The sequence below is a fragment of the Mus musculus genome, chromosome 4 (assembly GCF_000001635.26).
Source record: "Mus musculus strain C57BL/6J chromosome 4, GRCm38.p6 C57BL/6J".
In the NCBI taxonomy this organism is placed as follows: domain Eukaryota; kingdom Metazoa; phylum Chordata; class Mammalia; order Rodentia; family Muridae; genus Mus; species Mus musculus.
The window spans coordinates 53,240,731-53,252,490 of NC_000070.6; the positions used below are offsets into that span (position 1 = coordinate 53,240,731).

Below are 11,760 nucleotides of genomic sequence, written 5' to 3' on the forward strand. Positions count from 1 at the left end.
AGAACATGCCTGGGGCTGGAGAGATGGCTCAGTGGTTAAGAGCACTGACTGCTCTTCCAAAGGTCCTGAGTTCAAATCCCAGCAACCACATGGTGGCTCACAACCATCTGTAATGAGATCTGACGCCCTCTTCTGGTGTGTCTGAAGACAGCTACAGTGTACTTATATATAATAAATAAATAAATCTAAAAACAAAAAAAAAAAAAGAACATGCCTGGATTCCTCACTCAGGAGGCAGGAGGATCCCAAGTTCTATCCGAGCCATGTGGAGGATACCCCACTGAGTGGCAAATACAACCTGTGCTCCTCTTCATGACCCAGGATTCCTGCATGGGCACGGCTTCCTTCTTCATACCCTCACCAGACACCTCTGCTTTGGCAGCTTCACTGCAGGCATGCTACATCCATGCTTCCTCTAGTGTGCCAAGCATTTTCCTTCTAGAGCCTTCTAACAGCTGTGGTCTGTGCCCGGAAGAAGTAGCCCTCTCTCCTCACCGTGTCAGCGGAATGTCAGCTCCTTTGAACGGCCTGTCAGTTTAAGCCACTCTCTTCCCAGCTGTGCTCCTACTCTCCAGCATAGCCCTTAACCAATTTCTTTACAGCCCTTGTCACAATTTATAATTGTGCGTGTGTCTTTGTTTATTTATGCCTCCAGCAAGAAGTACAGGACTCACATCTGGTTAAATCACCTTTGTATGACTTCTGAATGTAGCTGTGGAATAGTAATGACCACCGCTTGGTAGTTACTGAAAAAAAAAAAAAAAAAAAAAAAAGAACCTAAGGGGCTGGAGAGGTTAAGAGCACTGGCTGCTCTACTAGAGGTCCTGAGTTCAATTCCCAGCAACCCCATGGTGGTTCATAACTATCTATAATGAGATCTGGTGCCCTTTTCTGGCTATGCAGGCAGAATACTGTATATATAATAAACAAATCTAAAAAAAAGAAAAACCCTTTGGGAATGAATGAATGAATGAATTCAGTTTCATGGCTCGTCTCTGCACAGGTCACTTAGCCACCTAAGCCTCAGTTATTTTATATGTACATTGATAAAACTTGTTCTCCCTTTGCAGATAAGTGCTTGTAGATGTCCTGCGGGGTAGCTGGCTTTCTCACAAACTGAAAGAATAGTTTTCACGATGAAGTAAACTATGGGCTAGAAAGCTCCTGCATCTGAGACAGAGTTTACTCTTGTAATGGGTCATGTTGAGAATGGTACAGTGCTGGGCCTGTAACAGATGCTGGATAAATGTCAGGTCAGTGAACAGTGTCAGCCAGAAACTCGTCAAGTCTAACCTTTAAAAACATTCCTCAGGCACACTGTTGATAATTTTAAAAGATAGAACAAAATTTAAATGTCAATTAACAAGGTCGGTAAGTAACTCTGGCACATCCACACCCTACATAGATTAGGAAATAAAATGGAATGATTTGTCACATCTGTAGATGAAATCACCAAGGGGAAACAATGACAACTGCTACAGTCTGAGTGTGACCTCCTGAGGGTCACATGTCAGAAAACTGATCCCAGTGGCAGCACTATGGTGGTGAAACTTTTAAGAAATGGATCCCCGGGGGTAGGGGGTGACAGTGAGAGCACTGGAGTACAGCTCTCAGAAGATTGATGATGGTCTCAAGGAATTGATGAGGTCTCACAAGAATGGGCCATCAAACAAGTTTGGCTACGCCAACTATCTTCCTCCTCCCTTTCCTCCTCCTCCTCTTCTTCCCCTTCATCTCTGTGATGCTGTCTACCATTACCCCACATACCAGCATCATGTTCTTCCATCTCTATGTGCTAGGGACTAGAGTATCAATAAGGTGTGCTCCCTACAGGCCTGAGAAGTAGCCTTACAAACAACAAACAGGTAAAAGAGACAACTAAGCAAAACATAACATACACTTGCATGCATGTGTGCGAGCATGCATGTTATGTGACACACACATATAGATGATACGAACAGACATTAAAAATATACTTTAGGGGTTTCAACTCCTGCCTAAATGTTTGAAAAGGGCCTCATGGAAGAATGGCCATTAAACTGCCTTTTTGTGTTACAAATAGTAACTCACTACTTAGAGATGACATTTCTAAGCTGGAACATCATGTTCTCAAGGCCACAAAAGCTCTGATGACCAAACCAGCTGTAGACAACAGCAGAAGAAGATATGCAAGGAGGTGCTATGTGGTAGTCCAATCCTATATTTAAAACAATTGCTGTAGAGACAAGGGGAATAGAATAGAATATGGAGGTATTCCACCAGAAAATAGCATGTGCCCAGAGCAGCAAGAGTCTGAACCAAAGGACTGGAGAGGACAAGAGCATCCCAGACCCAGGGGCGAGACAGACACAGAGGGCTCCTTTCTGGGTTCTTTGTGGCTGCTGGTTTGCTTCGTTGTCTGAACTGAGCTATGTATATTCGAGGCCATGTTCCAGTATCTTTGTCTTTCTTGATGGCACAGTATCTTACGGTGGTACAGTGAATGTTAAATCAGTGTTTCTGAGTGGATAAATGAAGGGTGGGGGGTGAAGGAGCTGCAGAATATGGCCACAGACTTTGTAGCTCCAGTACCAGCATGGTTGGCTGAATAAGTAATATATGATGAAGAGCAGTTTGGGGGGGAGGGAGGGAAAACATTTGAGGCACATTTCAGATGTGCTGAGCATTAAGGGCCTGTGGGAGGACCCAGTAGCTGTTGGGTATCTAGGGTTAGAACACTAGGGAGAAGTGTGGGCCAGAAAATAGGTAAAGAGTAACAGAAGGGTGTGCTATGGAAAATGAGTTGGAAAAATTACATCTCATTTGTATTCATAGAAATTTGGACCTCATCATAGATATTATCTAATATGCATGTATATGTACATATGTATCATATCTATCATTAATTTATCAATATTCTTGCGCGCACCAGACTGGCCAGCAGTAACGACGCTGCAACAGGATCCTTCTGCACACGTTTATTGGGAGAGCTTGATTGCAGAGGTGAAGAGACCCCGAGCCCAGAACTGGTGCTGCTTATATAGGCCTAGGAGAGGCGTGTCTCACACCCGCATTGGTTATGCACTAAGCCTCATTTGCATGTTCCTCATCTGATTGGCTATTCTCTCTCTATACCTCACAGAGCCTCATTATCATACCTCATTTGCATGTCTCACATCTGATTGGTTATACTCTCAAAGCCTCATTATCATGCCCGGGCCAGGCAGTGTCTTTGCAAAAAACTTTACTGCATATGTACACATTGGTTGTTTGTCCAAACTTAGGCCTGGTGGCCAGCAGTAGTCAGTGCCACTCTGCAACGGCACATGTGGCTTCCCACAAATATATCATTTGTCTATAGTCTATCATGTATCTATCATCATTCTCTCTGTCTATCATCTATTATCTATCAATTGCTTATCTATCTATCATTATCATCTATCATGTATTAATCAATCTACCTACCTACTATTATCTATTAATCTATCATCTACCAATCTATCATCTCTCAATTTATCTATCATCTATCTATCTATCTATCTATCTATCTATCATCTATCTATCTATCTATCTATCTATCTATCATCTATCCATCTCTCCTCACTTTCTGATTTTATCTCTCTCTTCTCTGTATTTCTTTTTCACCTACCTGTGTTCTTCCCCCTGTTTTGACCTAAGTACTAGTTCAACTTGAACTCCTCGTTCCTTTGGCAAGGCTTCTGTAATTGGTTCTTCCTGTTCAGACTCTGGAAGACTTGCAGTCATTCCTCCTCCCATTCCTCTGTCCTTTGCATTTCATGTTTTCCAAATGGTTAAGAAACCCACACAGGGGGCTGAAGAAATGGCTCAGTGGTAAAGAACACTGGCTGCTCTTCCAGAGGACTCAGGTTCAATTCCCAGCCCCACATGACAGCTCACAACTGTCTCTAACTCTAATTTCAGATGATCCAATACCCTTACATGGATATACATGTAGTACACCAGTGCACATATAATATACATAGATAAATAGATAAATACCCACACAGAGTGGTACAAGAACTGTATCCATGTTATAAGGGTTAAAAATCATGACATGTCTAGAGAAGCAAGACACACATTCTGAATATTTGTGTACAGAAACAAAAGAACTAATGTTTTACAGGCTACTTCTCTGCTCTCCCAAGCAGATACAAAATTAGCCCTCACCCCACCCCTTCAAATACCCACAGAGATTTCAGCTTTGATAGACAAATGATGTGATTTAACCTTGCCGTTACAGGGTTTCCTCACAATTCTCTTGCTCAGAAAAGTAAATATGACCTTCCATCTGCTAAAGGCCATTTTATTTCAGCAAGATAAAATTGCCTTAATAAATGTATTCCACTGTGCCTCAGATCATCCCTTGGTAGCAAAAAGAAGAGATAGACAGCCATTTTTAATTTTATTAGGCAAACCTAACCAAAAAGTTGCCAAATAGTAATGTAGGCTTGCATATAGGCTTGCAAGAATAGCATTTCAGAACTTAGAAGCTGAATGCCTGGTGCTATACATTGCCTCCTAACCCAGGCTGCCTTTTGTCTTTTCTTAAGCAACTGCCAGGCCATGAGAATAATCTCACAAGAAACCTTTGATTAGAAGAGAGGGGAAATCTTAAGAACGTGCACAGGCAGACCTAGGACTCCAAGCTCACATGTAGCAGATGTGCAGCTTGACCTTCACGTGGGTCCTGAACAACTGGTGGTGGCATGGCTATCCCCCAAACCCGTTGCTTGTCTATGGGATATGTTCTTCTAGCTGGGCTGCCTTGTCTGGTCTCAGTGGAAGAGGAAGCACCTAGCCTGGCAGAGACCTGAAGTGCCTAGGGGTTGGGGGAGGGCACCCAAAGGGGGTGCCCAGCCACTCAGAGGAGAAAGGGAGGGGGAAGGGGAAGAAAAGATGAAATGGAAAAAATAAAAGAATCTTAAGTTTTTTTCCAAAGCATTTAAACCATCCCTGATTAGGAAGCCAAGGCCCGTGATAGGTTAAGTGCCAAAGTCATACAGATATGGAGAGGCGGAGCTGGGAGTGAGCCCAGATCTTTTGGTTCACTTTGCAAAAATTGTGGCCACTGCTATTTTTAGAAGATAGCAATAATGTCTAACATTCAGTGGAATGTAGTAAACTGTCAAACACCATTAAACCATGGGAGCCCAACTTGAATCCAGATCTGTGAGAGTAAGACTGATTAAGACCAGGTTTTGTGTTGTGTGGAGATACGCGTGTTCACAAGTACTGCCCAGAATGTCCCAGAGTTTCATTACCGGGAGGAACGTTATTGCATGTCTTTTTTAGTTCCCTCCCCAACCCCAACACACAGAGATACAGCCTTTGTCTGACTGACACTGTGGAAGAAACTGTACTCAGAGAGCAGCGCATCTTATGTTAGGGCTGTTGAACCTCACTCTTGGGTCTTCTATTCGATATAGAGGCTCTCGTGGTCCGGAAGCAGTGCCCTGGAAGGACTTAAGAAGAATCCGGAAGAAAGGTCGGCAGCTCCATGAACTGCCAGTCCCACTCCTGTGGTTCATACCCACAGCTGTAACCTATCTAGTTTTATTTTTCTCAGATCTCACGAGATACCAAGCCAATTCTGAGAAGTACTCCAGTGTGTGTAAAAGATAATGCTGAATGGAGTCTTTTCGATGAGCGAGTCCGTATCTGCCAGTTCCTGGGCCACAGGTCTTGTCTGGATGGATCTAAGGGCTGACTATGAAGAGTGTCCATCACAGTTTTTAGCTAGTTCCTGGAAAGATCATGTGCTTACAGCCTCTGAAACCCTGGCTCTCTACCAACCGAAGCTCAACAGTTTTGAGAGGCAGTTAGCTTAGTTTAAAAATTAAGCGAAGTCGGCTGATAGAACTAAGAAAAACTGATGGCTCATAATCACAAGATCCAAAAAAAAAAACACGTTTTATTCCCTCCTCTTGGCTCAGACTTTCTTTAGAGCCATTAGTGTACCCGGAGCAGGACTGAGAACAATGTTCAGTGTGTGTATAAATGAGTAACTGCTCACAAGAGGCCTAATGTCACTGAGTGGGAATTAAAATTAGTCCCTTTTCTGTGCGGCTTGAGAGCCTTTGATGTGCTTTTTCTCAAGCAGACTAGTTCCAGGGTTTCACACCTACACAGTTCAGAATGTCTACATGAGGATAATGATAAATGCTGGAAACGCTGGCAATGACTTTGAGACATTGTGAACAAGATTAATTCCATGGGTTGATACACTTAAAGTGGTTAAAATAACAAACTTTGTTATATGTGTTTATTCCAACTCAAAATATGGAATATGCTAGAGGCCATTGAATTATATACTTTAAGCAGGTGAATTATATGGTGTGCTAATTATATATTAATAAAGCTTCTTTAGGAAAATGCATATGAAACCTTAGAAACTAGTCCCAAAATATCATTTTATAGCTGAGGGAATCAAGACCCGGAGATGGGATGGGACTCCACAAGGTTGTATATATTTTTTTCTTGTCAAAAAAGACTTAATTTTAATTTGATATCATGTATATACTTTGCCACAAGAAAAAAATATTTCATTTTGTATTTTGCCATAGAGACTGTGGAAACTCATTGCATCTTGATAAATCTCAGTGAATAAAATTATAAAATGTGACTGACTTATTCCCATTTCCTTGATACCCTGACAGCTAAAGATGTCTTGAAAAGGAAACAGCTGAATAATTCATTTTCTAATAATGAACTGTGGAGCAACTTGAAATCTAAGACCAAGGAGAGAAATCACAGTTCCCAAAGGAAAGGAAAAGGCTTGCAGGCTATACCAGGTAAGCTGTAACTTAGCCCTCATTTGGGCTTTTCACCAAGATCCCGCAAGGCTTTGACCTTCAGCCCGTTGTCAGATGGAATTCATTAGACCCAAAATGGTGTGGTCTGGAAAGAGGTCAAACACAGCCAGTGAGCACCTTACCTCAGTTCTCATACACTGAGGAGTGAATGGGTTAACTGAGGAACTAAAGAAACATCCTTCATAATTCTGCTTAAAGGCATTCATGTGGAAAAATAAAACGGAATAGGAAGGCGTTCGTTTGCTTTGGTTTTTGTTTTAAAATGTGTGTGTAGGTGTTCACTGGTGTGTGTGTGTGTGTGTGTGTGTGTGTGTGTGTGTGTGTGTGTAACTGTGAAGGCTGCAAGAGGGCATTGGATCCTCTGGAGTTGCAGTTAAAGGCTGTTAACTACTAGAGTTACTAGAATGGGTGCTGGAAACCAAACATGAGTCCTCTGAAGAAGCAACAAGAGTCCTTAACCACTGAGCCATCTCTCCAGCACCCAGCTTGTTTTACATTTTAATGCTGGGAACCAAACCCAGGACTGTGCACATTCTAGGCAAGAATTGTACCCTTGAGCTACGCTCCAGCACTAAAATAGGAAGTATGGCCCAAAGTCCATACTTTGACTAACCCACAAATTCTCAAAAGTACTGCTGCAGCACACCGTAAAGTCATTTGGAAAAGACCTTATATTTAAAAAGTTCTAAAGTGCCAACAGTTGAGTCGGTTCTTTACTTTAAAATAAGAGTAATTCCAGTGTTAGTTTCATGGAAACGAAGTCAACCTACAGCTCAAGCTCCTCTGGGACTTACAGTCACTGGTTCAACATAAACACAGCAGAATACAAGTGAGTGCTTAGATCCACTTCCCTGAAGCCAAATAAAATTACATTCCAACATTGTTAAGAGCCTACTAAAACACTGTAAGACTAACAACACCAGGGTAACAGGAGGGGATAAACAAAAGTTGTTAGATCACCACTGACTTGATACTAGCTAAGGAGGTTAGGCTAGTTGGACAATGAGCCCCAGGAATCTGCTGTCTCTTGTCCCCAGGGCTGACGATATAAGCACACTACCATATCTGACTTTTAAAAAAGGGTCAGGGTGGGGGCTGAACTCAAGTCCTCGTGCTTGTAAAACAAACACCAGAAAGAGCATGCTAACCCCACAGTTGGTATCTGTTTCTCCATGACTTAGCTAACTTATGGAAGATTCTAAAGGTCCAACCAGAGTTAACATATCAAAAACCTACAAACTGACTTTGTTGACAACATTTTTCCCTCTCAAGAGTCTCAGGACTTTGAACCAGTTTCCTATCACTTTTGAACTCTGAGGTTGGGGTGCACAGATGGTCACGGTAGGACAATGACAGTATCATCTTTCATATTTTCATTTCATCTGGTTTTTCTGTTTCCTCCTCCTGAATCTCAGACTTCCTAGCTTTAGTCTCAGATTTTCCTGTCATTGTTGTATCTTCTGTTTCCTTATCTCCTTTTCTGCTCTTCTCTCAAGAGGGTTTTCAATGTATCTGCCGAGTTTTCTGTTGCTTGCATCTCCAATTCCAATCTGCAGGAACGAGGTAACACATTAGGCTTAATGTTGTGATCTCTAGATTTTGGCTTCTGCCACATTCCTTATGCTTCCAAATGATAAAGCTATTAGCCTGCCTGTGGCGCTGAATGTTATTGTACCAGACTGCCTAGATCACCTGTGCAGATAAGAGAATTTACAATCAACACACTCCTGCTTTTGGAGAATGTAAACAGTTGGTAATCATGGCTGGTTACACAGTATCCTGGTCTAGTTTCTGTTGCTATAACTAAATACCAGGCTAGGTCATTGCCAGCTGTAAAGGCTTGCTTGGATCATGGAAATGAAGCATCTGGTGAAGGTTTCCTGCTCCAACACTGGAGGACATCAGAGCAAGGCAGCCAGTGCAGACCATCCTTTCTTTTAAAAACACCTTCAGAATGTCCTCTAATCTCAATTCTTCCCCAAACACCTAGCCTCCAGATATCATTAACATATTCATGGGGATTAAGTTTCCAACATCTTTTAGAAGGCAAGCTTACACTGCAAACACACAGGCAGAGAGTGCCAGGACAGCCAAGAGTAACCACCATGGACTCTTGAGTCTTACCCAAGCTTGCCCCTTGGAAGTACTGCACGTGTATTCCTACACACACTGAAGGCCAAAGCGTGGTGTTTGTGAGAACATCCACTCTGTCCAGGCAGACATCTTTGCAAGCCTATCCTGGATCCTTCCAGACTCTGCCTGGTGGGTCGTTCACTTGATGATCACAATTACCTCGAAAAGCACCACATGAGGAGTAGTAGGGAGTCACGAGAATGCCCTAAACATTCTGATACCATCCATGCCTTGCTTTGTGCGTGCATGTGTATGCATGTGTGCATGCATGCATGAGAGGGGGAGAGAGAGAGAGAGAGAGAGAGAGAGAGAGAGAGAGGTCTGTTTTCATCAAAAGACAAATACAAATCACTTTGTACTAACTTTAACCTTTTTTTGCCTTGGTGACCAAATTTCCTGACATAGAAAACTTAACAGAATAATGCTTTATTTTGGTTCATGGTTTCAAAGGGCTTAATTAATCATGGCAGAGACGGTATGATGGAAGAGCATGCATCACACTATGGAAGGTCATGATTCAGAGAGCATGACAAGAAATCCTAAGAGAAAATAAACTGCTGCATTAATCACTGGACGCATTGCTGAGACAAGAGCATCTTAAGGAAGGGATGGGTTTTGTTGTTGTTGTTGTTGTTTGGCTCACGGTTTAAGGGTGCAACCCACATGTCACAAAAGTGCTGGCCACACTGCATCCCCACTTGGGAAGCAGAAGTTGCTGGCTGCTGGGGTTCCCTACCTCTGCTTTTTAGTCCTTTAGTGTGGAGCTTCCCACCCCATTGTTCAGCCTAATCTAGGAACTTCCTCATGGACATCCCCAGCAGTTTGTTTCCATGGCAGTGCTAAATCCCATCAAGTTGGCAATCTAAATGAATCATCACAGCCTTCAGACCATCCCTACTTCCTCTACGTAGGCTCTGCCTCCTACAGGTTCCATAACTTTCCAGAATTGCAAAATGAGATGGGGACACAGCATTCAAAATGTGAGCTTATCAGGGGACATTTCATATTTAAACCATAACGGTGCTGATAACGCTTACCCTAGCCTGTGGTTATATGTCTCTTATGTGAGCACGTGAGCATGGGACTCTTAGGGGTCACAGTATGCTTTCTTACCTCTTGGAAGTTATTGCAGGGTTTCAACCTAGGACTCTGTGTATTAACTTAATCCCTCTCTGTTTAAATTTTCTCTGGCCTTTTAATGTTGTGGACAAACCTTACACATTTGGAGATGCTTGGTTAATTACGGGGAACTAGAAGGTGGCAGAAACTGTGTTTGCGTGGGTACAACTTGTTGGCTGCTAATCTCTGCTGCTGTTAACGAAGCTGTTTTTCTTCATAACAGGTGTCATGATGGTCTGGCCTCTGCTTCTGTGAGGTCCATACCCAGTGACTCAGGCAATAGAAGAAATTGGGAGAAAAAAACAAATAAACGTGTGTTGTAAACATACAGATATATCTTATTTCCTAAGCAAAACCTTATAGCACAATATAGATACCATTTAGTTTGCATAGGTGTTACAAATAAATCTGGAGATAGTTTTTAAATGGGTAGAAGGTTGTGTAGGTTTAGATGCCAGCACTATAGCATTTCAGAAGAGAGACTGCAGCATCTAAGATTTTGCTCTCCACAGTGGCTTGGAGAACCAGTCTCCTATACACACCAAGGATAATTGTACATGTAAAACATTCACCAGGATACAGTTTCTCCAGAGAAGGACTCTTTCCTTTTCTCCTTGTAAAGTGCTTTCATGGCTACTGAATCCCTGTGACTGGAGTAATTGCAGGTCAAAGACTGGCGACATGTGTATAAGCCTCTTATTCTCAGAGCAGTAAACATTAGGACAGTCCTTACTCTCAGCTCTCTGCCCCTAAGCCTCTGAGGGTAGGTCTCTCTGTCTTCCCCCAGACAATCGCACCCTAGCAACTCTTTCACCTTACATCCCAGAGACTGTTCCCTGCTCTAGTGTAGACTCATTTAATTCTGTTTCTCTGATCCATGCGTTCAACCTGTCAGCCCAGTCTTAGAACAAGATACTATCTCCTCGTTCTCTGCTCTCTGCAAATGAGCCTCTTTCTCCATAAATGACACTGTAACCAAGAGCAGGAAACAGAAGAATGGGAAAAATAGTAAATATGAGGTTTTTAAAAATTCACATAGTGATGGAAATCATTGTTGCTGGGTGGGAGTTTTCAGTTCACCTTTCTCCAGTCCCACTTTGCTGTCTTCTCCACCCATGTGCAGGGAACTATGGAACACATGAAGAGCAATTCTTTTCTTATTTAGATATAGAATCCAAGTAGAATGTTGCATAACACATTTCCTGTTACACACACACACACACACACACACACACACACCATCCAAATGAAAATTAAAGCTACCTAAAATCTGTCCAAGGTACCATTGTCAACATTCTGGTGTACTACTTTCTATGCTTTCTTCCACTAAAAAAATGCTTTGATGATACCATACATGGGTCACATTTTGCAAAATGGAAATTGCTGTGCATGTTTTTCTGTTGTTTGGTTTGGTTTTGAGACAGGGTCTTTCTACAGTCATCCTGACTGTCCTGCAACTCAGTTTGTAGACTAGGTTGACCTCAAACTCACAGAAATGTGCCTGCCTCTGCCTCCTTAGTGTTGGGATTAAAGACATTTGCCTTCATACATAGCCTGTGCATGTACTTTTAGTATGAGATTTTAATAATTCTTTGAGAATTTCATGCTGCATATAATGCGTTTTGATCATCCATCAAGCTTCTTAGCTCCTCCCCATCAACCTCCACTCCTATTCCTGCCAACTTCAAGTCCACTT

At 42.4% G+C, this 11,760-nt stretch overlaps 1 long non-coding RNA gene across 1 annotated transcript; it reads left to right on the top strand.

Annotated features, from left to right (window-relative positions):
- The first annotated feature begins 5,465 nt into the window (after positions 1 to 5,465).
- Positions 5,466 to 10,390, top strand: 4930522O17Rik (RIKEN cDNA 4930522O17 gene). Its single transcript, NR_040665.1, has 3 exons — positions 5,466 to 5,679; positions 6,657 to 6,791; positions 10,288 to 10,390. It is a non-coding gene; the product is annotated as an RIKEN cDNA 4930522O17 gene (long non-coding RNA).
- Positions 10,391 to 11,760: the final 1,370 nt, after the last annotated feature.